The following is a 26,809-nucleotide window of genomic DNA, read 5'->3' as shown; positions in this document are numbered from 1 at the left end:
GGCATCAGCTGTGAATAATATTGCTGTTGGCTCGATCAGACTGGTACTAGTGGGAACCAGCAACCAATTTAAAATAAAAAGACGTTGAGACTCTGGAAAATGTGCAGAGAAGAGCAACAACGATGATTCAGGGGACTGGAGGTGTAAAATGTATGGAAAAACGGTCGCAGGAATTGGGTATCTCTGGTTTGATGAAAAGAAGGAATAGGGCCAGAGGTGGTGTTCAGCAGGTTCTGACCAGTTCTGGAGAACCGGGAGCGGAAATTTTGAGTAGTTCAGAAAACCAGCAAATACCACCTCTGACTGGAGATTTTACAGTATCCTTCCCCTGCCACGCCCACCAAGCCATGCCCACAGAACCAGTAGTAAAAAAAATTGAATCACAATACTGGGTGGAGGTGAAATGATAGTAAGGTTCCAATCTCTCAGGGGCTGCCCCAAAGAAGAGGGAGTCAAGCTATTCTCCAAAGGCACCAGAAGGCAGGACAAGAAGCCATGGGTGGAAACTAATCACCGAGAGAAGCAACCTAGAATTAAGGAGACATTTCCTGACAGTTATAACAATTAACCAGTGGGACAACTTGCCTCCAGAAGTTGTGAATGCTCCAACACTGCAAGTTTAAAAAAAAGAGATTGGACAACCATTTATCTGAAATGGTGTAAGGTTTCCTGCCTGAGCAAAGGGTTGGACTAGATGACTGCCATGGTCCCTTCCAACTTATTTTATTATGTTCGCAATTTAAAGCATTCAATGGAGATGGTAGTTTATTTTTCTATTCCCCATTCTCTACCCAATCTAGGCTCTATAGTGACAACAACAATTAATCAGTGGAATAGCTAATGCGCAACTTCTAAAGGCAAGTTGTTCCAAGTTGTTGATTGTTCTTACTGTCAGGGAATTTCTCCTTAGTTCTAGGTTGCTTCTCTCTTTGTTCAGTTTCCATCCATGGCTTCTTGTCCTGCCTTGGAGAGTAGCTTGACTCCCTCTTTTGGGGGGCAGCCCCTGAGATATTGGAACACTGCTATCATGCCTCCCCTAGTCCTTCCTTTCACTAGACAGATCCAATTCCACGTATCCTATTCCTGCAACCGTTCTTCATACGTTTTCGACCCCATGCCCCTAATCATCCTTGTTGCTCTTCTCTGCACTCTTTCTAGATTCTCATCTTTTTTACATCGTGGTGACCAAAGCTGGATTCAGTATTCCAAGCGTGGCCTTACCAAGGCATTATAAAGTGGTATTAACAAACTTCACGTGATCTTAATTCTATCCCTCTGTTTATGCAGCCTAGAACTGTGTTGGCTTTTTTGGCAGCTGCAGCACACGGCTGGCTGATATTTAAGTCATTGTCCGCTAAGATTCCAAGATCCTTCTCGCAGTCATGGCTCCTGGGAGGGATCTTGGATGTTTGTCGCTGAAATTGTAGTCCCTCTTCTGCAATCTCATCATTTGGAAGATTCCACCAAAGCTCTGAAAGTCTTGATCCTTTAAAACATCTCCAGAGCCAAACCACGGGAGTGAATCGAAATGGCCCTGCAGATGCCCTGATTTGTAGGCCCAGCCAAATGCTGCACATCCTTCGTCTTTAGTAAGATGCCAAATTTGAAGTTTCCAATTGCTGATCCCTCCCACATCCACAATTCTAGAGTCTGGTGTCTTCTACACCTTGTCGCACCAACAGCTGTGTCTCTTTGCTCTCCAGCGAGAGAAAGACTGGGATGTCATGGTTGTCCAAAAAGGTGCTTTGCTCAAGAGGCAACTGGGCTTTCTTTGTTTTTCCTCGAAGACATTTCGATTCTCATCCAAAAAGCTTCTTCAGCTCTGAAAGGATGGTGGGGAATGGACGGACTGATACTCTTTGCAGACAGCTGGTCATTTGCGTCCTTTGAAAAGACTCATTGAGGCCACTTGGAGTTTCATCTGTGTCCTGGTGGCCTCAACGGCTCTCTAAAAAGAAGGCAAATGACCAGCTGCCTGCAAGGAGTATCGATCCTTCGATTCCCCCGCCATCCAGTCAGAGCTGAAGAAGCTTCTTGGATGAGAAATTCAAAGAAAAACCAGAAAGTCCAGTTGCCTCTTGTAAAAAAAAGCACCTTTGGGACAATTCTGGGAAGGAATTCAGCCTAAGAGACTAAGTGATTCAGTCATCCAGTGAAAGTCCAAAGCTGGAGGCAGACTTCAGCCTGAGTTCCACAACTTCATTCCAACATACCGTCTACCTTATTTTTGATCTCCAAGCATATACCTGAGGCATAACAATAGGTGAAGGCAATTCGGGTGTTCCTTTATCTTGCCGAGTGGGTCAGTCTACAAATGTACTGAAGGATTTTGCTGTTGCCATAGTAACTTAGTGTCGTTGAATAGTGGTAGAAGAAGGAGGAAGCTGCGTTCTCCAGCGGAATGGGCACGTTAATTGCAGGGAAAGGAAACAACCCCAGCACAGTGGATTGCGATGTTGCGAGTGTGGTCCCTGAAAGGAAAAATTTACCTCTGGTCCTTGATTTATACCTCCCACTGTGCCCTCTCACCCCCACTGCAATGAGGCTGCGGTAAGGCTTGCTCCTATGAGCATCCGAAAGAGGACTCCAAAGCTGCAAGACAGCATGAGTGCCGTTGCATTGCCTGCCCTCTGGAATAGCATCCTGTCTGTCTGTCTGTCTGTCTCGCTCGCTCGTTCTCTTACTTCTCTCTATCTTCATCTGTCTGTCTGTCTATCTGTCTTTTTCTTGCTCTCTCTCTTCTCTATCTCTATCTTCATCTCTGTCAGCTGGCGCTTCATTCAAAATCCAAGAAAGAAATACTTAGACTCTTTTAATCAGAGAAAAGATATCTTTTGCTGGAAATCAAGCGGCAGCAACAAAAGAATTCTGAATCTGAGAAAATGTGCGCGTAAATTCACACATACAAAGTAATGGCAACGTTCCCACCCCCAATAGTTTAATTGGCTCATCCAATTAAAAGTTGTGTATAGCATCATGTGGGCATCTCCAGGTGGGGATGAGGCCTCTGTCCGTTGACCTTGACATAGTTTGATAAAGAGTTGCAGCTGCGCATAGCATAGGATAGAAACCTAAGCAAGAATGTAAACCTCCCTCCCCAGCTTATACAGTTCTGGTTTGTAACACCTCGATCATTCCCCCCTCCTCCCCCTGTTACTTATGACAGCCAAAAGAGAAAAATCTTGAAGGCTGACAATCTCTCTATCATTGTCTGTTGTCTGTCTCTCTGTCTATCATCTATCTATACCTCCATCATCGAGCTATTCTATCTATCATTTAGCTATCCTATTATCTATCATTATCTATCTAACAATCATATATGTGTGTGTGTATTATCTATCATCAACAACTATCTACATCTATCAACAATCTTCGCTGTCTCTTTTCTTTCCTATCGTCTATCTTCTATCATCTGTCTCTATTTCTATTTATCTATCTCTATCCATCCATCCATCTATCCATTATCATCTATCAATTTTTCTGTCTATAGTATAACATCTACCATCTCTGTCACCTGTGTATCATCCATCATCTCACTGTCCTATCTATCATCTCTATCCTATTATCTATCGATCTATCTGTCATCAATCAACTATCAACATCTAACAACTCCCTATCTTCTATCCTGCTATCTTCTATCATCTATATCCATCCATCCATCCTCCATATCTATCTATCTATCTATCTATCTATCTATCTATCTATCTATCTATCTATCTATCTATCAACTCCCTTCTATCCTGTCTATTTTCTATCAGAAGATCATAGAAATGATCTATATCTACCTACCTACCTACCTATAGCTAGCTTGCTATCATCATCATCATCTACATCTATCAACTATCTTCTATCTTTTCTATCTTATCACCTATCTTCTCATCTGTCTCTGTCTGTCTGTCTATCTCTATCTATCTATCTATCTATCTATCTATCTATCTATCTCTATCTATCTATCTATCTATCATCTACATTAGTGGTTGCCAACCGGTGGGCCACAGCCCACTGGTCGGCTGTGAGAAAATTTTGGTGGGCCACAGGGAAATCTCATCCCCAGAGCACCCCCCCAAAGCAATTAATCCAGGCTGTGCAGAAACTCAAGGCTGCACCGCCCATATGACCCTCCCCGCCCACTTACTCCTTACCCGGCAAATTTGCCTGCTAAATTGCTATTTTTCCTTTTTCCAACCAATAGCTGTTCTGCTGTGCTGAGACATTTAAATTAGCTAGAAAGCAGGAAATGGTTGGGTTTCTTGCTTTCTAGCTAGTCTTTAGATCTTCGGCTCTGCTTTTAAGCACAGCCGAACCTCCCTTAGGACTGAAGGTTCTATTATTCAGTGCAGACTCACAGCAAGCAAATTTTATGTGACAGACTGAACTAGCCGATGACAGATAGATAGATCACTGAATGATTCTGTGAGCAACTCAATCTGTCTGCCTTCTTTGCCTGATTTTCGGTAAAAGTTGCTCTTTTTTATTAAAAAAATCAATATTTATATAAAATATTTATAATATTCACATACAAGCCATGCCCAGCCAGTCACATGACCACCAAGCCACACCCACAAATTAGACCATCCCCACAGAACCGGTTAGTGGTCCCTGGGATTTAAAATTATGAGTTTGGTGGTCTCTGAGGTCCAAAAGGTTGGTGACCCCTGATCTACATCATTATCTATCTGAAATACTTGAAAACTACTTCTTCGTTATCCAGTTCCTCTGTTTTCTCCTGTTTATTTGTTTATACTTTTGTTCTACCTATTAGCTGCCTTCTGTTTCCTGGGAGGGTGAAACAATCATACAAATTAAATCAAAATCACAACAATCATGTCTCTCAACAACCAAGTCGATATGCATGGACCGTGGTTAAACCAATTAAAGGCATTCAGTGCTGATTTGCTGATTTTTCCCTCCCCTCCCCCACCAGTTCAGAATTAGAGGAGGACTCCCTGCCAAACCACAAACTTTGATAGTAACGATTGCAAAAAAAATTTTTTGCTGCGGGCATGAAACGAGTCCTTTGACAGTTGACTGATGGTGTTTGCAAAGCCTGTTTATCCCCATTCTTTAAATAATCTTAAAAATAGGGGCTTGTACTTCATTTTAACAACTTAGCCCGGTCCCCTGAGAACAGTTCAACAGGATGGAAAAATCAAAATGCTTCCAGAAGAGGCATCAGGCTTTGACCGTTTGAATCCCAGAACTTTGTTCCTGGAATAATCTGTGGTTCTGCAAACAGCTTCTGCTGGGAGGGCCCCCCTTCAATTTTCTCTTGTCCTTACTTCAAAATTCAGTATTAATCCCATTAATCCAGAGATATTTTTGCAGGCTCTATTGATTCTTCTTAGTTGCTCTAAAACATCTGTAGTTATGAAAACCTTTGAAAGGCTTTTGCTGTCCCACCTGAAAACCATCACGGATCCGCTGTTAGATCCCATGCAGTTTGCATACCGAGCAAATAGACTGACAGATGATGCTCTTAATCAGGAGTGGGAATTCAAACAGTGTTACTACCAGTTCGGTGATTACGTTTTGCGCTGCACACCAGAACAACTAGACACAAGAATAGTTTTCCCCTGAAAGCCATCACTCTGCTAAATAAATAATTCCCTCAACACTGTTCAACTATTACAAAATCTGCACTACTATTACTATAAATCTTCTCATCACTCCTTATCACCCATCCCCTCCCACTTGTGACTATATGACTTTGTCACTTGTATCCTTACAATTTATATGGACTGTTTCCCAGTATGATTTGATTGCTTACTGTACCCTCTGACTATCATTAAGTGTTGTACCTGATGATTCTTGACAAATGTATCTTTTCTTTTATGTACACTGAGAGCATTTGCACCAAGACAAATTCCTTGGGTGTCCTATCACACTTGGCCAATAAAGAATTCTATTCTATTCTATTCTATTCTATTCTATTCTATTCTATTCTATTCTATTCTATTCTATTCTACAGTATTCTATTCTACAGTATTCTATTCTACTCCACTCTATTCTATCCTATTTTATTCTAGTCTAGTCTAGTCTAGTCTAGTCTACAGTATTCTACAGTATTTTATTCTACTCTACTCTACTCTATCCTATTTTATTCTAGTCTATTCTACAGTGTTCTACTCTACTCTACTCTACTCTACTCTACTCTACTCTACCCTACCCTACCCTGTTCTATTCCATTCTATTCTATTCTTCTGCAGCCACTGTTGTTTCTCCTCTCTTTATCGGTCTTATTTGTTTGTCGGAGTCTATTTGCTGTCTGTCTATCTATCTATCTAGAACATAGAATAATAAAGGTGGAAGGGACCGTGGAGGTCTTCTAGTCCAATCTTCTGCTTGAACAGGACAGCATATGCCATTTCAGACAAATAACTGTCCAATCTTTTCTTAAAAACCTCCAGAGATGGAGCACCCACTTCTGGAGGCAAGCTCTTCCATTGGTTCCGTCATGCCCTTGTTGGAGTCCAGCTCTGAAGGGGAGATTGAGCAGCTGACAGGGAGTGGGAGTGAGGCTCCAGTGGCTGTGGAAGAAATGGGGGAAGGGCCCAATCGAGCTGGGCATTCAGAGGAAGACCCAGGCCCACCCCCTCTTCATCCTAGGACAGGAAGGAATGGAGAAGGGAGCAACATGGCTTATGAGAGAGAAAAAGGCCCTGATCCCTTTCATTAGTTGCAGCTGGGAGAACAGGATATAAGAGAGGCGTCTGCACACGGCTCCTTGCTGGAAACAAAGCGAGCATTATCTTGGTCGAGGCTTATCTGGGTTTTGGCGTCCTCCCAACTGTGGGTGCTGCATTATCCTTTGAAAGCCTGCAATTTATCATCCTGGCCTGCCATGTTAATTACTTCAGTGTGGTTTGTGTTGGTTTTTTAAAATTTCTAATTATCTTTACTTTGTGTTCGGGCTGCATTTCTGCCCTTCGTAGACTGTTTTGTGAAGAGTTTGTTATCCAGCTGAGGACAATTAGACATTGGGACCAAGTTAGAGGCATTAAAGGGAATTTATTCTACTTTTGTGACTTGGTTATTTTTGTGTCACGCCCCGGGTCATCAAAGGTTCATTGTTCTCAATATTAGCAAATTTCTCCTTAGTTCTAGGTTGTTTCTAAGTTAGTTTCCAGGGGGTTGGACTAGAAGATCTCCAAGGTTCCTTCTAACTGTTATTCTGATTCCCATTCAGCTTTTTCCAAAGATATTGAGGTTGAGAATGCTGTCTGGTCTACCTCTGATCTGCCTGATTAAGATTTTATAGTTTATATAAGCATGGTTTTATGTTGTTCTTCACTTGGAATTCATGACGAGATGGGCAGCTATATAAATTTAGAAAAGAAAACAAAGGCAAAATTTACAGTCTCGTGGAAATTATGCAAGCAAGCCCATTAAACAGACTTCTGGAGGAGACTGTTGTTTTTTTTAACAGAATAAGCAAGAGGCTTGTTTAAAGCACGCACACACCTTTTCCCTTTCAACAGGAGAAATATGCAGTTTGGTGACTGTATTTAGTTTAAACGGAGATGAGCCAACCCTGAAACGCAAGAAGGGGAAAAAAATTAAATCCCTTATGCTTTGCCAATTTTGGAGAGTGTTCTTAATCAGTCAGTTAGAGTTGGAAGGGACCTTGCAGGTCATCCAATCCAACCCCATGCTCATGCAGGAAACCCTTTTCAGACAAATCGTTGTCGGATCTCTTCTTAAAAACCTCCAGTGATGAAGCACAATTTTTGGTGGCAAGCTGTTCCACTGGTTAATTGTCCTCCTGGTTAGGAAGTTTCTCCTTAATTCTCGCCATGGTTAGTTTCCATCCATTGTTTTTTGACCTACCTTCTGGTGCTTTGCAAAATGAGTTGAGCCCCTCTTCTTTGAGGCAGCCTCTCAAATACCGGAATACTGTGATCTCTAATCCTAGTTTGTTTTTTTTTTTTAATGCCGGTTGATTTGAAAAATAAGGGTCCATCTTATTATAAAAAAGTACTTTTTAAAAAATGCATCCAGCTTTGGTCACCACAATGTAAAAAAAAATGTCGAGACTCTAGAAAAAGTGCAGAGAAGAGCAACAAAGATGAACTGGATATGGCTAGTTTAATGAAAAGAAGGACGAGGGGAGACATGATAGCAGTCTTCCAATATCTCAGGGGCTGCCCCAAAGAAGAGGGAGTCAAGCTATTCTCCAAAGCACCAGAAGGCAGGGCAAGAAGCAACGGATGGAAACTAATCAAGGAGAGAAGCAACTTAGAGCTAAGGAAGAATTTCTTGACAATTAGAACAATTAATCAGTGGAACAACTTGCCTCCAGAAATTGTGAATGTTCCAACACTGGAAGTTTTTAAAAAGATGTTGGACAACCATTTGTCTGAAGTGGTGTAGGGTTTCCTGCCTAAGCAGGGGTTGGACTAGAAGACCTCCAAGGTCCCTTCTAACTCTGTTATTCTATTCTATTCTATTCTATTCTACTCTACTCTACTCTACTCTATTCAATAAAAACTCGTAGCCCTTCTCATTTTTTTGAACAAATAAGAGTAAATAAAATGCTGTTTGTTTAACCATCAGACAGCTTTTCTAAAAGGCAAGCCTGAGAGTGCGCGTAGTTGAATATTTTTTTGCAAATCAGAAATGGATCGATTTTTAAAATCAGGGATGTTAAGGGGCCTTTGTAACGTAACACATCGGAGGGAACTGCCTCGGTTTCTACCCACAACTGCCGTTTGCTTGTTCACAGCTTCCTTTCCTTCCGGCCAGAGTGAAAATGTTGCCTTAAGTGATTTTTGCTGACCTGTTCAGGATCCCCAGAAGGATGATCCAGGAAATGGCCCGCTTCCTTTCGCTTCACTTTCTATTGAAAAAGACCAGGGAGTTCCCAGCTTAACGTGTGATGGATGGCCATTTATCTGACCCTCCGACGCCTGCAATTACAAGAAGGAATTTTTATTGCTTTAGGAGTAACACACGACTTAGTCCATCCCGATGAAAAGATGCCCTGTGTACAATAAGTTTATTTATTGATATATTTAAAAAAAAAAAGTGTAAAGGAAATGTAGAAGGCCGCCCAATGCACTCATGGTGACTTCGGATAGCTTATAAAAATAAATAAATAAAAAGCCCAGTGCAATAATTCTCCATTCCCCTGGTGACAACAATACAACAAACCACTTGATGGGCTCCATATCATTCTGGAGTCCCCAGGCCTGTTAGCAGAACCAGGACTTGCAAAAAAAGTGTCCAAGTAGGGGGCCAATCTTATCGCAGCAAGGGAGGATGTTTCGGAGGGAGGGAGCCGCCACGGAGAAGGCCCTTCTTCTTGGACCCATCAGATCGACCTCCTTAAAAGAGGGGGCCTGTAACATGTCCTGCCTCCGCAACCTGGTGGGTCAGGTTGATGGAACTGGGAAAAGGTGTTCTTTCAAATAATCTGGTCTCAAGAAATGGAATGGAATGGAGTGGAGTGGAATGGAATGGAATGGAATGGAATGGAATGGAATGGAATGGAATGGAATGGAATGGAATGGAATGGAACAGAACAGAACAGAACAGAATAGAATAGAATAGAATAAGGAATAGGATAGGTAATAGAATAGAATATGGAATGGAATAGAATCTTTATTTAGAATAGAATAGAACAGAATAGAATGGAATGGAATGGAATGGAATGGAATGGAATGGAATGGAATGGAATGGAATAGAACCGAACCGAACAGAATAGAATAGAATAAGGAATAGAATAGGTAATAGAATAGAATATGGAATGGAATAGAATCTTTATTTAGAATGGAATAGAATAGAATAGAATAGAATAGAATAGAATAGAATAGAATAGAATATTGGAAGGGACCTTGAGGTCTTCTAGTCCAGCCTCCTGCTCAGGCAGGAAACCATATACCATTTCAATGGTTGTCTACTCTCTTCTTAAAAACTTCCAGGGTTGGAGCATTCACAACTTCTGGAGGCAAGTTGTTCCACTGATTAATTGTTCTAATTGTCAGGAAATTCCTCCTTAGCTCTAGGTTGCTTCTCTCCTTGATTAATTTCCATCCATTGCTTCTTGTCCTTCCTTTAAGTGCTTTGCAGAATAGGCTGGCCCCATGTTCTTTGTGGCAACCCCTAAGATATTGGGAGATTGCTACCATGTCATTCCTAGTCCTTCTTTTCATCAAACTAGACATACCCAATTCCAGCAATTGTTTTAGTCTCCAGTCCCCTAATCATTTTGGTTGCTCTTCTCTGCACTCTTTCTAGAGTCTCAACATCTTTTACATACATACATACATACATACATACATACATACATACATATCTCTTGACAAAGAAAACTGGATGAAACATTGCAAGCGTGGCCTTATCGAGGCATTGTAAATGTTTCACTGTGTTGTTTTTTTTCATTAGAGATGTTTCACTGTGGTTGGAAAGATGGTTTAACACATTTGGTGGACCAGCCCATTTATGATGGAACCGAGTTAAAAGACCCTCAAAGCTTAATTCAAAGAGTGACTTTAGCCACAGAAAAGAAGGTCTCATTCACCAGGCTAAAAGAAGGCTCACGAACACACCCGGCCTTTTCTAAATATCCAAGAGAATACAGAGAAGCATCGTGGCTTGGCTCGAAAACTGCTCAGCCTGATGCCAAGGAAAAGCTGCCAGGAGCATAGTTCCCACACTTTCCCCATGAACTGTTATGGATTGTTGTGACTTTTCTCCCCCCGCCCGACTCCTTTTTAAAAAAAAAAAAAAAATCCAGAGTAGAGAATTTATCACCAAGCATCCAATTTAATCGAAGAGTCCTTGAACCACACTCAAATCCCAGGGACTCCAGAAAGATCTCCATGTAATTATCCTATAAAATTATCTGTTGCAATGTCCTACCTGTCAATGACTACTTCAACTTCAACCACAACAATACACAAGCACGCAATAGATACAACTCAAGGTAAACTGCACCAAACTTGATTGCAGGAAATACAGCAACAGAGTGGTCAATGCCTGGAATGTACTACCTGACCCTGTGGTTTTTTCCTTCCGCAAACCCCAAAACTTTAACATTAGACTGTCTACTGTTGACCCTACCCCGTTCCTAAGAGGTCTCTCAGGGACGTGCATAAGAGCACCAACGTGCCTACTGTCCCTGTCCTAATGTTCCCTTTTATTCTTATCCATTTAATGTATTAATAAGCATGATTATACTTATATCTGTTATCTAATACATGCTCGACAAATAAATAAACAATAACTTTCTTGACAATAATGCTTCATTTGTCTCATTCTAGGGAGGATCTGGGGGATGGATGGATGGATAATGGATGGATAGAGGGATGGAGGGATAGAAGTGTGATAGACAGATGTGTGGGGTGGCTGAAAGGTAGATAGATGACAGGAAAGGAGGGAGGGAGGAAAGGAGGAAGGGAGGAAGGGAAGAAAGCTAAGACAGAGAGAGATGAGAAAGAAAGAGTGATAAGAAAGAAAAAGAAATACCATGTGAGATAGATAGATAGATAGATAGATAGATAGATAGATAGATAGATAGATAGATAGATAGAAAAGGTATATAGCTAGGTAAGTAGGTAGGTAGGTAGATAAAGAAAGAAAGAAAGAAAGAAAGAAAGAAAGAAAGAAAGAAAGAAAGAAAGAAAGAAAGAAAGAAAGAGTATATAGCTAGGTAAGTAGGTAGGTAGGGATAAGATAGATAGATAGATAGATAGATAGATAGATAGATAGATAGATAGATAGATAGACAGACAGACAGATAGATAGATGAGAAATGTAGATAGATGACGGGAGGGAGGAAGAAAGAGATGACAAAGAAGGAAAGAAAGAAAGCTGACAGAGCGATAAGAAAGAAAATGAAATACTGTATTAGATGAGAGAGACAGACAGAGAGATAGATGAAAAAGATAGATAGATGATCGGAGGGAGGGGGAAAGGTAGAGATGAGAAAGAAAGAAAGAAAGAAAGAAAGAAAGAAAGAAAGAAAGAAAGAAAGAAAGAAAGAAAGAAAGAAAGAAAGAAGTTGACAGAGCGATAAGAAAGAAAAAGAAATACCATATGAGATCAGACAGACAGAGAGACAGATGAGAAAGGTAGATAGATGATGGGAGGGAAGGAGAAAGATAGAGATGACAAAGAAAGGAAGGAGAGAGAGAAATAAGAAAGAAAAAGAGATGAGATGATAGGTAGATGGACAGACAAACAGAAAATGAAAGCTGAGACAGAGACTCCATCCTCTGTTCCTCAAGCTCAACCACTTTAAGATTTCAGAGGAACTCAGAGCTCCTCTGTTGTGGTTGAGAAGCCCTGGCTGGGCTAGAGTAGACCACAACTCTTGAGATTTCCTGTGGCCACCATTCACATACCACCCAATCCGTCTGGCTCCAAGCTCCCCCTACTATTTGGAGATCAGCCAGCCTTGCCTAGAATCTGGTCACTTAAGCCGTCACTTAAACTAGAGGTCCCCAGCAGCCCAAAATGACCGGCCATGTTGACAGTCCTATTGGATCACCTGTATGGCAGTTCCTAGCTTCAAGTCTCTCCGGGAATTGCCATCCTTAATCTCGGGTTATAGTCGCACCACAATAACACCAATCCTATTTAAGAAGAAGGCAAACTTCTCTTTCGCATCTTTTTGCCATGTATAATTCTATCATGTTCTCATTCTAATGTTGTCTTTCCCCAAGCTGAAAACCCCCCAAATATTGTTCTCCTTTCATCTTTCGAGCGTGACTCTAATTCGGGAATGTGCAGCCAGTCTTGCCACAAATGTTGACTTCACATTTTTCCATCTTGCTTTTCGAAAGGGCACCTTGGTCTCTTACTAACCATGAAAGGATTGAAACCCTCTTAATCGATTACTTATTAATGCCGGTGCTCCAAAAAGGCAGCTCAAAGTAACTTTTTTTTTTAAAAAAAACGTGCAGGTTTTCTATTAGCTGTTTATCTCTGGATGAGAACGTTCTTGCCTTCTTGAAGTGGTTTTTGGCTCCGGGAATACTGAATGGCTTGTGGCAGGGAGCAGGGAAGGAGACAAATCTCATTTATTTCATTATCACCTTGATAATCTGCCAAATCAACCAGAAGATTATTTGGTAGTTTATAAGAATAAGAACCATTTCCCCTGTTCTACGGGTGCTTTTTCCAAAAAAGCAATTGGTTTTTCTTTAAAGAAATGTTTAGGATAGGATAGGATAGGATAGGATAGGATAAGATAAGATAAGATAAGATAAGATAGAATGGAATGGAATGGAATGGAATGGAATGGAATGGAATGGAATAGAATAATAAAGAACGAAGGGAAGGGAAGGGAAGGGAAGGGAAGGGAAGGGAAGGGAAGGGAAGAGAAGAGAAGAGAAGAGAAGAGAAGAGAAGAGAAGAGAAGAGAATGCAGAAGAGAATGCAACAGAATAGAAGGGGAGGGAAGGGAAGGGAAGAGAATTCTTTATTGGCCAGGTATGATTGGACACGTAAGGAATTTGTCTCAGGTGCATAAGCTCCCAATTAAACAACATAGAGATAGGTCATAGATCACAAATCCTAGTTACACTCATTAATCTTAAGATACAAACAAGTGATAAATTGTAAGATAGAAGGATTCCTATAGAGTATAGAAGATAGCAGGAAAGATGAGAAATTGAGAAAAGATGAGATAAGAGATTGGTCCTGCTTCTACAGTTCTAGCCTTTTGAGGTGAGAAACAAAACATTTTCAAAGAAAAATAATAATAATAAAAAAGTCCAGTTGCCTTTTGGAAAAAGCACATTTGGGACAACCATGACCTGGATGACTGAGAATCTTCACAGAGTTGTCTCAGGGTTGTAACTAAGGGAGCAGCCCCCTTTCCCATTCACCTTATCCCCTTCTAAAAGTTTCAGATTAGTTGATATGAACCAGACTGACACAAACAAGCAGGATCTCAGTTCTTGGCCACCCACTTCAAGATTTGAGGGGTGAGCTATGGGTCTGCCCTTCATCCAGTTTAACATAGCATGTGTGAACAGAGCCTAGAGCCATATTGTCGAACCTGTGGTATGCGTGCCGGAAGTGGCACGCGGAGCCATTTCCCCAGCATGCAAGAGGTCGCCTGGGAGAGCTCCACTGCGCATGTGTGTGCACGCCGCCACCCGACAGCTGATTGTCAGGTATCTGGCACGCATGCGCAGGGAGCAGCGGGTGCATGGGAGATGTGCATTTATGTGCAGATGCGCAGTGTGTGGAGGGTGCCTCGTGCACATGCGCAGAGATGCACGGCGTGCAAGGGGATTGTGTGTGCATGTGCAGACACGGTGCGCAAGGGGGGGAATTGCACGTGGATGCGCAAGGGGCGTGGGGAGGCAGCACGCATTGCTTTCTGGGTGCTGGCAGGCGAGCGCGCGCACACTTCTCGGCACGGGAGCGGAAAAAGGTTAGCCACCACTGGCATAGAGTGCTCCAGAACACCTTTGTCCCACTTCCACTTCATAGATGTTTGTCGTCTTCTCCTGATTCACAATCTAATGGGCAACTGAAAAAATAAACATGTTGTTTGAATAGATTCCAAGACAGTAAGCGGGGATACAATGATAAATACACATCCGGAAGGAAGATGGTGGCACAGGCAGTTTCAAGTGTGCTACACAAACAGCCTGGTGTAATTTCCATTGTGTGCCTGCTTATTTTCTTGAAATCCCTTCCTTTCCAATCTCTCTGTTTTGTGTCAGAGGGATGAAGAAAGACAAAGAAAAACAAACAGGTCAGGCACAGGAGGGATGGCCTACAAAAGTAACTCGTTCTTTTTATTTCTCTCTCTCTCACACACACACACACACAAACACACACATGCCTTTTAAAGCAATACCTCTGTAAGGGAGAGGGAAAACATATCGGACACAGGACATGTGGCAACGGTGATCCCATGACTGAGAGACATTGTATAGGTCATAAATGGGGGGGGGGGGTATTGATCTTAAAGTCTTTTTCAGCACCCCCGTAACTTCGGCCACTGAATGAGGCAGGCAGTAAATGAGGTCTATCTGTAGGCGTTTTGCCAGTAGGCACCTTCCCATGGTCACATGACCATGTCAGGGCTTGGCAATTGGCTGCCTTTACAGTCATTTGCAATGTCCCAGGGTCCAGCGACCGAGTTTTACAACAGTTTTACCAAAGCTGCTCAGAGTCGCCTGAACCCACAGGATGGGCGGCATATAAATTAATAAACACATAAAAACAAATACTGGCATTTGCTTCTGGTTTTGGGCTAAAACCAGCCCATAATGTACCATTGTTTTGCTTCACCATTTGATGACTTGACTGACTCAAAAACAGTAACGGTGTGAAGGACTCTGGAGTCCTAATGGACGATCACGTAAACACGAGCCAGCCGCGTACGGCAGCAACCCAAAAAGCGAATGCAATCCTTGGTTGCATTAACAGAGGCATAGAATCAAAATCACATGAAGTATTAGTACAACTTTATAAAGCCTTAGTAAGGCCACACCTGGAATATGCATCCAGGCATATTTGGCCACCTCATTACACAAAAGATGTTGAGACTTTGGGAAAAGTGCGGGGAAGAGCGACTAAGATGATTAAAGGCCTGGTGCCGAGAACATATGAAGGGCGGTTGCAGGAACTCGGTATGGCCTGTCTAGAGAAAAGAAGGACTAGGGGAGACATGATATTCCAGTATTTGAGGGGCTGCCACAAAGAAGAGCGGGGTCAAATTATTCTCCAAAACTCCAGAAGGCAGGACAAGAAACAGTGGTTGGAAACTAATCAAGGAGAGAAGCAACCTGGAATTCAGGAGAAACTTCCTAAGAGTGAGGACAATTAACCAGTGGAACAGCTTCACAAGTTGTGGGTGCTTCATCACTGGAGGTTTATAAGAAGAGACGGGACAGTTATCTGTATGAAATGGTATAGGGTCTCCTGCTTGAGCAGGAGGTTGGTCTGGATGACCTCCAGGGTCCCTTTTAGCTCTATTATAGACTATAGAGGTCGCTTCGCAATCACAGCATTCACTTATCACGCTCTGCAAAAAAAAAAAAAAAAAAAAAGGCCATAAAATCAGATCGATCACATGGGTGAGCCAATTGATGACCATCACAAGTGATGACCATGGTGGGTAGGCTCTATTACGGTCCTAACTTGAGGACTACCTAGATAATCAATGATTACTGAGTGCTGTTTGTGAACCTTGTTGTAATAATAATAATCTAGTAAATGTATGCGCTGCCTGACTCCCAGAGACTCTGGATGATTTAAAATTGTTAAAAACATTTAAGAAGGCACACACAAACACATACACAATCTCTAGCAGAAGACAAAAGATACCACAACGCCCTCCTTTGCATATTTCCTGAAGCTCTACTAGCCCATATCATCGGATTAGAGTGATGTTTCAACATACAGAAAACAGAAATAAATTCTGTTCCTGAAGCCAGCCTACTCATTTTTGCTGCGGTCAGCATCCAAAACAGTTCTTGCCAAACAGGAACCGATGGGTTTTGTTTTGTTTAAAAAAAAACACATTTTTATTGAGTTGTAGAGTATTATAAAATGCAAAATGCAAAAGTAAATAGAAGAACAGTGAGGGAGGAGGCGGAAGGGGGAAGAGAAGTGAGGAAAGATAGAGGGGAGAGAAAATGAAGCACTGACTTCCAACTCTGTTATAGTAAAATACGGCATTAACATCAAATCACAGCTTTTTGCTTTTCCATAATACCACGAACAAGTCATTTCTATAAAGAGCTATCAGTCTAATCTCTAAAACCCAAAGTCAGAGTTTCATTCTTCTCCACATCAAGCATGAAGTTCAGAAGTGGTTTCCATGTGGAAACAAAAGTACTTATGTTCTTTTTTTTTAATCAAAGGGGTCAATTTTGCCATTTCAGCCAACTCCATCATCTTCTGCAACAGTATATTTGGGGTGTGTCTGCTTTCTCTCTCCGATCTATTCTGCTCGGGCTTCATCAAGCATCAGGGTTGCAAGCGGGGGCGATGAACAAAGTGACTACAAGTGTTGCTTATCAAGTGTTTGGTGCAAAAAGCTCAGGGAACAAGATCCAAAGGGGTCAAGACTAAATAAAATGTGGGATTTAATCTGGACTGCCAAGGCCTAAGTAAAACCTATTTCTACCGCCAGAATTCAGGTCCTAGAATTTCTCAACATTTTCTAGACCAGAGTTCCTCAACCTTGGCAACTTTAATACATGTGGATGTTGTAGGAAAGCACTCCCACCTCCCCAGAATAAAATATTCTTTGTTCTTAATATTAAAACGAGGCAGAATAGAATGTTTGCCCTGAAGGAGAAGAGGAGAGACATGTTCTTAAAGGCAGGAAGCAGCCCCGGTCTTCCTGCTGGAGGAAAACAGCCTCAAGCAGAATCCCGAAGAGGCTAGTCTTTAGGAATGGAGAGTTTGTATCAGTTCGGAAAGACTGAGCCACTCTATTCACAAGCAAAGAGCAATCAGAAACTCCAAATAAGCAACATGACAGGCAAGGAGCTGACAAGATTAGCTCAGGCAAACAAAACACTTACAAGATTTCGGCTGCGTTGGCCTCCTGCAATCTTCCATTTTTGCTGGCAGAAGCATCACAGGCTGGTCCTTTGCAGGGAGGCCCCACGGGCCAGATCTAAGCCCGCTGCAGGCTGGATCTGGCCCCCGGGCTTTGAGTTTGTCACCCCTGATCTACATGATTTAATTGGAATCAATTCAATTAAAATATTGAAGGATACGTTCTTGTGTGGGAATAGGCATCTCAATCACAAAGCCCCAAAGAATGTATAAAAGCCCAACTCCTCTCAACCCCATTTTGTCAGCCACCCCAGAAATGTGTTGCTGTCACTGAAGTTTCTGGCTACCAAATAAATGGAGATCTTTCTTTCCTGCAGCCTGTTTACATTTTATTTCCAGAGTCTTTTTCCTGGTTTGGAAACTGATCTTATTTTTCTTCCAATAATGTCAACTCCCAGAATCCCCCAACCAGTCTTAAAATTGGCCAATATGGAGAAACCTTATCCTAGTCTACATCTAGAATGTCTCAAACCCGCAGATAATCACTCCGATATCATAAACGATGGCTGAAAGAGACAAAGGGTATTCAGATGATAGTGATTTTTAGGAAAAATAATCAGATACATTATCCCTTCTTGTAGAAATTAAAAACGTTCCTCTCCTGTGAACTTCAATTCCCAGAATTCCCCAGCCAGCATCTTAAAGTTGCCATGGTTAAAAAAAAAACACTGTTCCACAATTTAATCTGAAAATGTATTATTTTTCTAGTCTTTTCTCCAGAAATTCTGTCACTGAGGCTGTTTGCAGGCTATATCCCTTGCTTTTTGTCTTTTAATGAAATTTAGCTTGCTCCATTGAGTTTTATATTACAAACTGCAGGCAATAGTTGTGAAATAACACATCTTATACATAGGCGGTTGTGAGACAAAGTTAAGGTTAAGGCATTTCTTTTTATAATACGCAATATTTTTTTTTGCTGTTGGTGTTGTTGATTCTGAAAACATGTCCACGTTTGTTTTTAACTTCTAGAATTTCATTTCCTCTATAGAAAAGGGTGGATCATTGGTTCCACCATAAATTATTCTTACTATTCAGAATCTTCTAATGTTACACTAATTAAAATAAGAGAATTGCATTCCCTGTTCGTTATAGTGTAATAATGAGTGTTCCTTGGACCTAATTCTGGAGTTTTATTAACGCTAGGCGGGATTTTTGCAAGAGTAAAATGGACCTCTGCATGCCACTTTAAACCTATCTGGAGGAACAGAAGAAAAAAAAAGGAAGATAAATATACATACTGTGCCAGAGAAAAGGAAGTATCTCAGCCACATAAAATATAAAAACAGGCAAGTGGTAACATGTTTTGTTCCTATGTGTCAAATATGGCAACAGTAACGTTACGGAGGTATTTAAAAAGAGTCAAGATGTTGGCTTAAAAATGTAGAGACGAAAGTCTGCAAAATTATTTTGGGCCTGTCAGCTTAGCCTACCTCACAGGGTTGTTGTGACAGGAAAAATACGGATCAGGAACATTATGTTCATTGCTTTGAGTGCCATGTCAAATAAAGGCAGGATATCATTCTAAATATAATATATAAAATTGATGAAAAGACTTAATGCAAGGGAGTATTTTAAGCGGGCAGTTTTAAGTGGAATTCCCTGGAAGTCTGTAGTCCTCAAGGCAGAGCGGTCTGAAAGATAAATACAGGCAGTCCTTGACATACAACCATTTGTTTAGTGACTTATGACCGTTTTTCACACTGACGACCGTGGTCAGGTGATCGAAATAGACGGGCAACTGGCACATATTTATCACGCTTGCACTGTCTTGGGATCTCATGGTCCCCATTTGTGACCTTCCCAGAGGCTTCCAACAGGCAAAGTTAATGGCGGGAAACAGATTCAATTAACGACCGCATGATTCTCTTAACAACTGCAACAATTGGCTTAACAACTGTGGCAAAAAAAGGCATAAAATGCAGCAAAAATCACTTAAGATACATACGCCTGGCTTAGCAACAGAGTTGTTGGGCTCAATTGTGGTCGTAAGTCGAGGACTACGGGTGATCCATCCAAAAAGTTCTCCAATCCATTTTTGAAACCTGCCATGGGAGGGTTCCAGAGCATGTCAAGACTGCAATTCCACAGGAGAGGAACTACGGCACAGGTAGTCCTCGACTTATGATCACAATTGAGCCCAACATTTCTGTTCTTAAGTGAGGCATTTGTGAAGAGGGTTTTGCCCCATTTTACAACCGTTCTTGCCACCGTTGTTAAGCGAATCAGCGCAGTTGATAAGCTAGTAAGATGGTTGTGAACTGAAGCGCTTCCTTCTCCGTTGATTTTTTTTTTTTTGCTTGTCAGAAAATCGCAAAAGGGGATTTTTGCTTTATTTGTTTTGATTAGAAAATGTACGTTGCAGCCTATTCGCACATGGCGACGCAAGGTGGCTTACAAGGATATAAAAACATCATATATTCATAAAAAACATAAAACTAATAAAAGAAAATGATCAAATAATACATTAATAAAATAACAGGCCCCCACCCCGGTGGCGCCACATCACACAAACCATTTAATCCCATGACTTTGGGACACAGCAACGGTCATAAGTATGAAGCAGTTGTCAAGCATCTGAATTCGAATCACATGAGCCTAGGGAGGCTTCAAAGGTTGGAACTGAACCGTTGTAAGGCGAGGACTACTTATACCCATGATGGCAAACCTATGGCACGCAGAGCCATTTGTGCGGGCATGCGAGCCCCAGGCAAACTTACCTCACTATGCTTGCGCACGCCTCCCAGCTGATTTTCGGGCCTTTTTCGGCCTCGCAGAGGTTTGTGGGAAGCCTCTGCAGCCTTTGCAGGCCGAAAAATAGGCCCATTTCATCACTTCCTGTATTTCCGGAAATACCAGAAGTGACGAAACAAGCCCATTTTTCGGCTTGCAAAGGCTGCAGAGGCTTCCCTCAAGCCTCTGCGAGGCCGAAAATCAGCTGCGGGTGGGGGTGGGGCACAGTGCAGGCAAGGGGATGGGAGGGGAAAATCACACGCGCATGCGCAGGGGGCTTGGGGGGCGTGCGCATTGCCTTCTGGGTGCTGGCACGCAAGCACACCTGTGCAAGTGTGCACACAATTTTTGGCACAGGGGGCGAAAAAGGTTAGCCCCCACTGACTTATACAGTTAGTCTTTGACTTATAATAGTTCCTTTAGTGACCGTTCAAGGTTACAACAGCACTGAAATAAGTGACTCCTGGCCATTTTTCACACTTTACGACCATTGTGGCATCCCCATGGTCGTGTGATGATAATTCAAGGGCTTGGCCACTGACTTGTATTTATGACAGTTGCAGTGTCCTGTGATCATAGGATCCCCTTTTGCGACCTACCAACAAGCAACGTCAACGGGGAGGCCAGATTCACTTAACAGCTGTACTACAGGTAGTCCTCGATTTACAACAGTTCATTTAGTCACCATCCAAAGTTACAACGGCACTGAAAAAAGGGACTTTTGGCCGTTTTTCACGCTTACAACCTTGGTAGCAGCCCCGTGATCATGTGACCAAAATTCAGGTGCTTGGCAACTGGTTCATGTTTATAACAGCCACGTGATCCTCCTTTTGCGACCTTCTGACAAGCCAAGTCAAGGGGGAAGCCAGATGCACTTAACAAGCATCTGACTGCAGTGATTCGCTTAACGACTGTGGCAAGAAAGCTCGTAAAAAGGGGCAAAACTCACTTAACAGATATCTCACTTAACAACAGAAATTTTGGGCTCAATTATGGTCATAGGTCGAGGACTACCAGTACTAACTTAATGGCGGCAGTTGTTCACTTAACGACCGTGTTACTCATTGGACAGCTGCAGTGATTCACTTAACAGCAGTGGCAAGAAAAGCCGTAAAATGGGACAAAACTCCCTTAATAATTGCCTCACTTAATGGGCATTATGTCACCCTTAACAGAAACATTGGGCTCAATTATGGTTGTAAGTCGAGAACTACCTGTACTAACTTAACAGCAGTGGCAGCGATTCACTTAACAACCAAGGTGAGAAAGGTAGTAAAATGAGGCTCAAATCTCAGTTAACCCGCTGTCTCACTTAGTGACATAAACTCTGGGCTCGATGACAGCCACAAATCGAGGATTAACTGAATAACGCCAGATTTAAAGCTCTCCCCCACACCTTTGCTTGGACGGAGAGTCCCTCAGACCCCTTCTTCCACGGCCTTCCTCTCCCAATTGTCCCGCAAGGATCCCCCCAAAACGCCTCTCTTCCGCCCTCCTCCACAACAACCCCGCGAGGTAGGCCGGCGGGAGAGGATTTCCCCGCCCCGCCCCGCGAGTCGGGTCACGTGCCTGCGACCGCTCTTTCCCTCCTTGCCCCCTCCCAGGCGCGACGTCATCCACTCCGCAGGTTGGCCCACCACCGCACCTTCGCGCCCGCGCGGCCAATCAGGGCGCGCGTGCCACGGGCGAAGAGGAGGAGGGGGGGTGAGGTATTGTGGGGTTCGCTCCTCCCCACGCCCCCTCATTGGCCACGCGCCTCGGCCGGCCGGCCGGCCACCCCGCCCCGCCCCTCCTTCTGCATATTCATGAGAGGGGCGGGCGCGAGGGGCGGGGCGGAAGCGGAAGCGTTGCGCGGAGACGGTTTCCGAGGAGTCGAGGGTTATAAAGCGCCCGCCGCCGCCGCCGCCGCTGCTGTTGGTCCGACGCCTCTCCAGTCGCCCCCTCGCGAGTCGTGGCCGTCCCGGACGGACCTGCCAGCGCCTCCGGAGCAGCCCCGCTCCCAGTGCCGTCCACGCAGCCGGCCCCTGCCGACCGGGCGGGGGGGAAGCAGCCGGGCCCCGGCGGAGCAGCGCGGTCCGCGAGGAGCAGGTACCGGCCGAGCTCGGTTTCAAGCCTCCCCTCCTCCCCGCGAGATGGGCCTTCCCACGCGCGGGAGGCGTCGGAACACGCGGGATCGGGGAGGGGGGGCGTCCTCACGACCCTCTTGGCCCGCGACACGCATCTGCACGTCGGGACGCCCCGCTCCGGGGCTCCCCGCTGCTCTCTGCTTTGGCGTCGTCGAGAAACACCCCCACCCCCGCGGCGGGGCGGCGGGGGGGGGATGAGGTTGAATCCGCTTTCCCGGGTGGGCTGCTGCCCTCCCGATGGACCATGAAGACCCCCGATTCCCCGTGTTTCCCCCCCCCCAAAATAAGATGGAAGGGGCGGGATGGAGAGGATGGGGCGCGGGGGGGGGGATTCCCTTGGCGCACCTGGAGGGCACCAGGTTGGGGAGGAAGGTGGCTGCGATGGTGACGGGGTGGTGGAGGGGATGATGGGTTGGAGGGGTCTTGCGTGATCCTTCCTTGCTCTGGATTTGCCAGGTCTCCTTCATCGTGCCTCTCTTCGAGACGGGGATGATGGGGGTTGGGGTCCCTTTGCTGGTGGGCTTGCTTCATCCTTTCTTTGCCAGGTCTCCTCCTCCTCCTCCTCCATCAAATGCCTCTTCCCCCCCTCCCTTCCAGACTGACAGGATGGGGATGATGGAGGTTAGGGTCCCCTTGGCACACCTGGGAGGCACCAGGTTGGGGAGGAACGTGGCTGCGGGAGCCGAGGCTGTGATGGTGGAAGGGATGCTGGAGGCTCGCTCGATTCTTCTGTATTTGCCGGGTCTCCTTTCCATCAAAAGGCCACTCTCCTTCCAGATGACAGCCCCCTCCCACCCCCCGCCGCCCGACTGGGTTGGAGCAGATAGATGGCCCTTGGGCGCCCCCCTACCCTTACATGGTGGCTGCAAGGATGCATGCAGCAGGATGGCCTCTCCCATTACCGCGATTCCTCCCTCCTGCTTGGCTCTCCATCCTGTCACTCCGAGGCAACTGTTACATAATCCTGGGATTGGGAGCAGCGCATCCTTGCTGGGTCCCCAAATTCCTTTTCTCCCAGGCGCGCCTCCCTGGCTGCAAAAAAAACCCACACGCACACCAGCCCTTGAGATGCTGCTCATCGGATCTGTGTCCCTGCACGAGTGTGTCCCTGCGACCTACATTGGGGTCAGTTTGCTGGCGAGGGGGCGTGGAAGGAAACCCCTCAGCCTTTTCTCTGTATGATCCCCTCTGGGTAGGGGTCATCGGTCCTCTTCTGCAAGAGGGAGGCGTTGGTGATATCATTCATTCTTGGACCAAACGGTCCTAACAGGTTAATAAAAAAAAGGAATTCCAAGGAGAATCTCTCCTCCTGGGAGAGAAAGGATGGGTTTACAGGAGAAACGTTAGCTTGGGATGGAGAGAAGGCGTGTGTGGGGGTTTTTTTTGGGGGTGGAATCGCTTTGGAGAAAGATGATCTGATTGTGGACCCGTGTGCCTTGTTATGTAACTTAAGGATTAGGACAGATCCTGCTTGAAAATTTTGGAAAGGGGAGGGGGAAGTGTGGAATTTTGTCGGGAGAGGCAGGATGGGTGAAAGGATTCCTGTTTGACGGGCACGAAAGAGGAGGTTTGTTCTTGGGGGCCGAAGTCGATTGGGGCGAGAAGTTGGAGGTCAAACCTCTTTGGTGTTGGGCCTCTTGGGAGAGGCGCCTGCAGAGGTGGTGGGAAGGGGAAAGGGGCCTTTCGGGCAGAGATACCCCAACCCCTCGTGAGAAATGATGCCTCGGTGGGACACGCGGGATGGGTCTCGGGTGCGAGAGATGCCTCTTGAATGAGACTTTTCTGGCAAAGGAGGTGGACAACGCAGGACATCGAGGGGAGGTTACTGAATGCGGTGGGATTTGGAGGAGGAAGAGACCCGGAAGAGAGGGTGGGAGCGTGGGGAGGGTTTTGGACCTGCTTGGTGGGGTGGGGGGGAGACAGGGACCGAGGCTCGGAGAGGAATAACTGCTGGTTCCAAAGAGACCAGAAACTGGGAATGGCACCAGGAGCAGCGTGTGTACGAAGGGACAGGCTGCGAGGGTGCAGGAGGAAGAGATTTCAGGGGTTATGCAACTTTAAAAGCAGAGGAGCAGAAGGGTTGTGCGAATGCAGGCGCCAGGTAGAAAAGAGGAGGGGTGTCCTTTGATGGCAGTTGGAAGAGATTTCACGCTGGTGGTCCTTTTGAATTAATTGCAGGAGCCTGCGGGGCAGGGCTGACGGTTCCTGCTAGGGGAGAGATCGAACCCCTGGGATATCTGCACGGGGGGTTTATACTGCTGGTCTATAATGGGTTTCCCCGGGGAGGATAAGAGATTGGAGACTCCGGTGGGGAGGGGAGCCCATCCAGGCAAGAGGAAGGGAGAGGCCACCACTGAGAAGCAAAGGCCACTTTGAAGCGCCCTTTAGGGTTATCCTAGAGACGAGAAGGTGGAAGGAGTGAGAAAGAAAGAAACAATCCTGGAAACAGAAATCGCAATCCGTTTTTTGCTCTTTCGCATGCTCGGGGAGGTAACTCTTGTGGAACGTGGTTTTAGGGGGGAGCGAAAGAGAATATGAATCTCCCTCTTTCTCTCCCTCCCTCTGTCTCTTCCTCTCCCCCTCCCTCCCCTCTCCTTCTTTCTCTATCTCCCCCCCCCCACTTTCTGGAATCTTTGCCAAACGAAAGTATTCGGGCTTAGAGAGAGAAGGTACTGAAACCAAAAGCTGAACCAAGTCGGAGGTAAATCTGGATGACTTGCAGTTTAGCAAGAAAATATTGTTTTTCCAGCCAGCCCAGCCGCTGAAAAGCAAAATCCGGGCCGTGTGTAAACCTGAACAGACCCTCCTAAGGAAATAAATTCTGGAGCTCAGACTTGCCGGGGAAGTCACTCTGTTTATTAGTTCTAACAGACAAATGGTTCCTTTTCTTAGCGTGGTTCAAGTTGCTCTGTTTCATCCGAAATTAAGGCTGCCAAATGGATAGTCCTATAGCGAGTCAGGAGGTTTTAACTTTCCCCTCCGAAGCCCCTTTCCCACATTCACCCCACATTGACTGAGCCTGAAAAGGATGGAATGAATTTAGGGAAGAAGAGACTAAGAGGCAGGTGGTTCTCAACTTACGACCACAACTGAGCCCAAGCGAGACAATGGTTGAGTGAGTTTTGCCCCGTTTTTACGATCTTTCTTGCCGCGCAGTTTGTTAAGTGAATCGCTGCAGTTCAGTTAGTAACGCGGTGGTTAAATGAATCGGGCTTTCCTCTTTGATTCTGCTTGTCAGAAGGTTGCAAAAGGGGATCACTGCGACGGTCATAAATAGGAGCCAGTTGCCAAGCATCTGGATTTTGATCACGTGATCCTGGGGATGCTGCAAGTGTGAAAAACCAATCATAAGTCGTTTTTTTCCCCCCCGGTGCCGTGGTCATTTTGAATGGTCATTAAACAAACTGTCGTAACTCGAGGAATTCTTGTAGTTATCATAGGAGGCCTCAAGACTGTATAGCAACAGCGCTTAGACTTATATGCCGCTTCACATTGCTTTACAGCCCTCTCTAAGCAGTTTACAGAGTCAGCCCCTTGTCCTCCAACAATCTGGGTCCTCATTTTATCCACCTGGGAAGGACGCAAGGCTGAGTCAACCTTGAGTTAGTGCGAATCAAATTGCTGGCTGTGGGCAGAGTTAGCCTGAAATATTACATTCTAATCACTGGGAAGGTAAAAGGGGAAGGGAAGGGAAGGGAAGGGGAAGGGAAGGGGAAGGGGGAAGGGAAGGGAAGGAAGGGAAGGAAGGAAGGGAAGGAAGGGAAGGGAAGGGAAGGGGAAGGAAGGGAAGGGAAGGAAGGAAAGGAAAGGAAAGGAAAGGAAAGGAAAGGAAAGGAAAGGAAAGGAAAGGAAAGGAAAGGAAAGGAAAGGAAAGGAAAGGAAAGGAAAGGAAAGGAAAGGAAGAGGAGAGGGAAGGAAGGAAGGAAGGAAGGAAGGAAGGAAGGGCAATAGCACTTAGCAAATAGCACTTTAGTGATCACCCAACAATCTGGGTCCTCGTTTTACTCGCCTCAGAAGGTTGGGAGGCTGAGTCAACCTTGAACCCGGCGAGAATCAAACTGCCAAATTGCAGGCAGGCGATGCGCCTGCCATTGGGGTGTCGCTGCAGTGAAGGTCAGAAGGGGTGTTTCTTGAACCGGACTTGTGGGGAGACAGGTGATTTGGTGGGGTGGGAGACTTCAGTGTTTCTGGACCACGTCTCTTGAGTCTGACAGGGCTGAGATAAGCCGGGTCAAAATCCTTCCTCTTTCCAACCGAAGCGCTCCACTAAAAAATACTTATACCGTTAAAAGTCTTGTTTTGAGCCCTCCTGGCGGGAAGTATTGTTTGAGGTCGCGGGTCCTCGATATGGGCCATGGCTCCCAACCAAGTTGATTTCGGAAGAAGCCACGGTGGAATTCTTTATGGCCCAGGAA

At 44.8% G+C, this 26,809-nt stretch overlaps 1 protein-coding gene and 1 long non-coding RNA gene across 2 annotated transcripts in view; both read left to right on the top strand.

Moving 5' to 3' along the window:
• The window catches only part of LOC148126482 (uncharacterized), a 456,824-nt gene that overhangs the window by 329,851 nt on the left and 100,164 nt on the right, over positions 1 to 26,809 (top strand). The window lies entirely within an intron of this gene.
• The window catches only part of SLC45A4 (solute carrier family 45 member 4), a 98,942-nt gene continuing 94,243 nt past the window's right edge, over positions 22,111 to 26,809 (top strand). Inside the window, exon 1 of the mRNA XM_087931799.1 lies at positions 22,111 to 22,356. The gene's annotated coding sequence lies outside the window, so the exon portion shown is untranslated. The remainder of the gene's footprint in view (positions 22,357 to 26,809) is intronic.

Source organism: Pseudonaja textilis, chromosome 3, assembly GCF_049901715.1.
Source record: "Pseudonaja textilis isolate UNSWEBS1 chromosome 3, rPseTex1.2, whole genome shotgun sequence".
NCBI lineage: Eukaryota > Metazoa > Chordata > Lepidosauria > Squamata > Elapidae > Pseudonaja > Pseudonaja textilis.
Note: the sequence above shows the minus strand (reverse complement) of the source record. Positions and strands in the feature narration are given on the sequence as shown.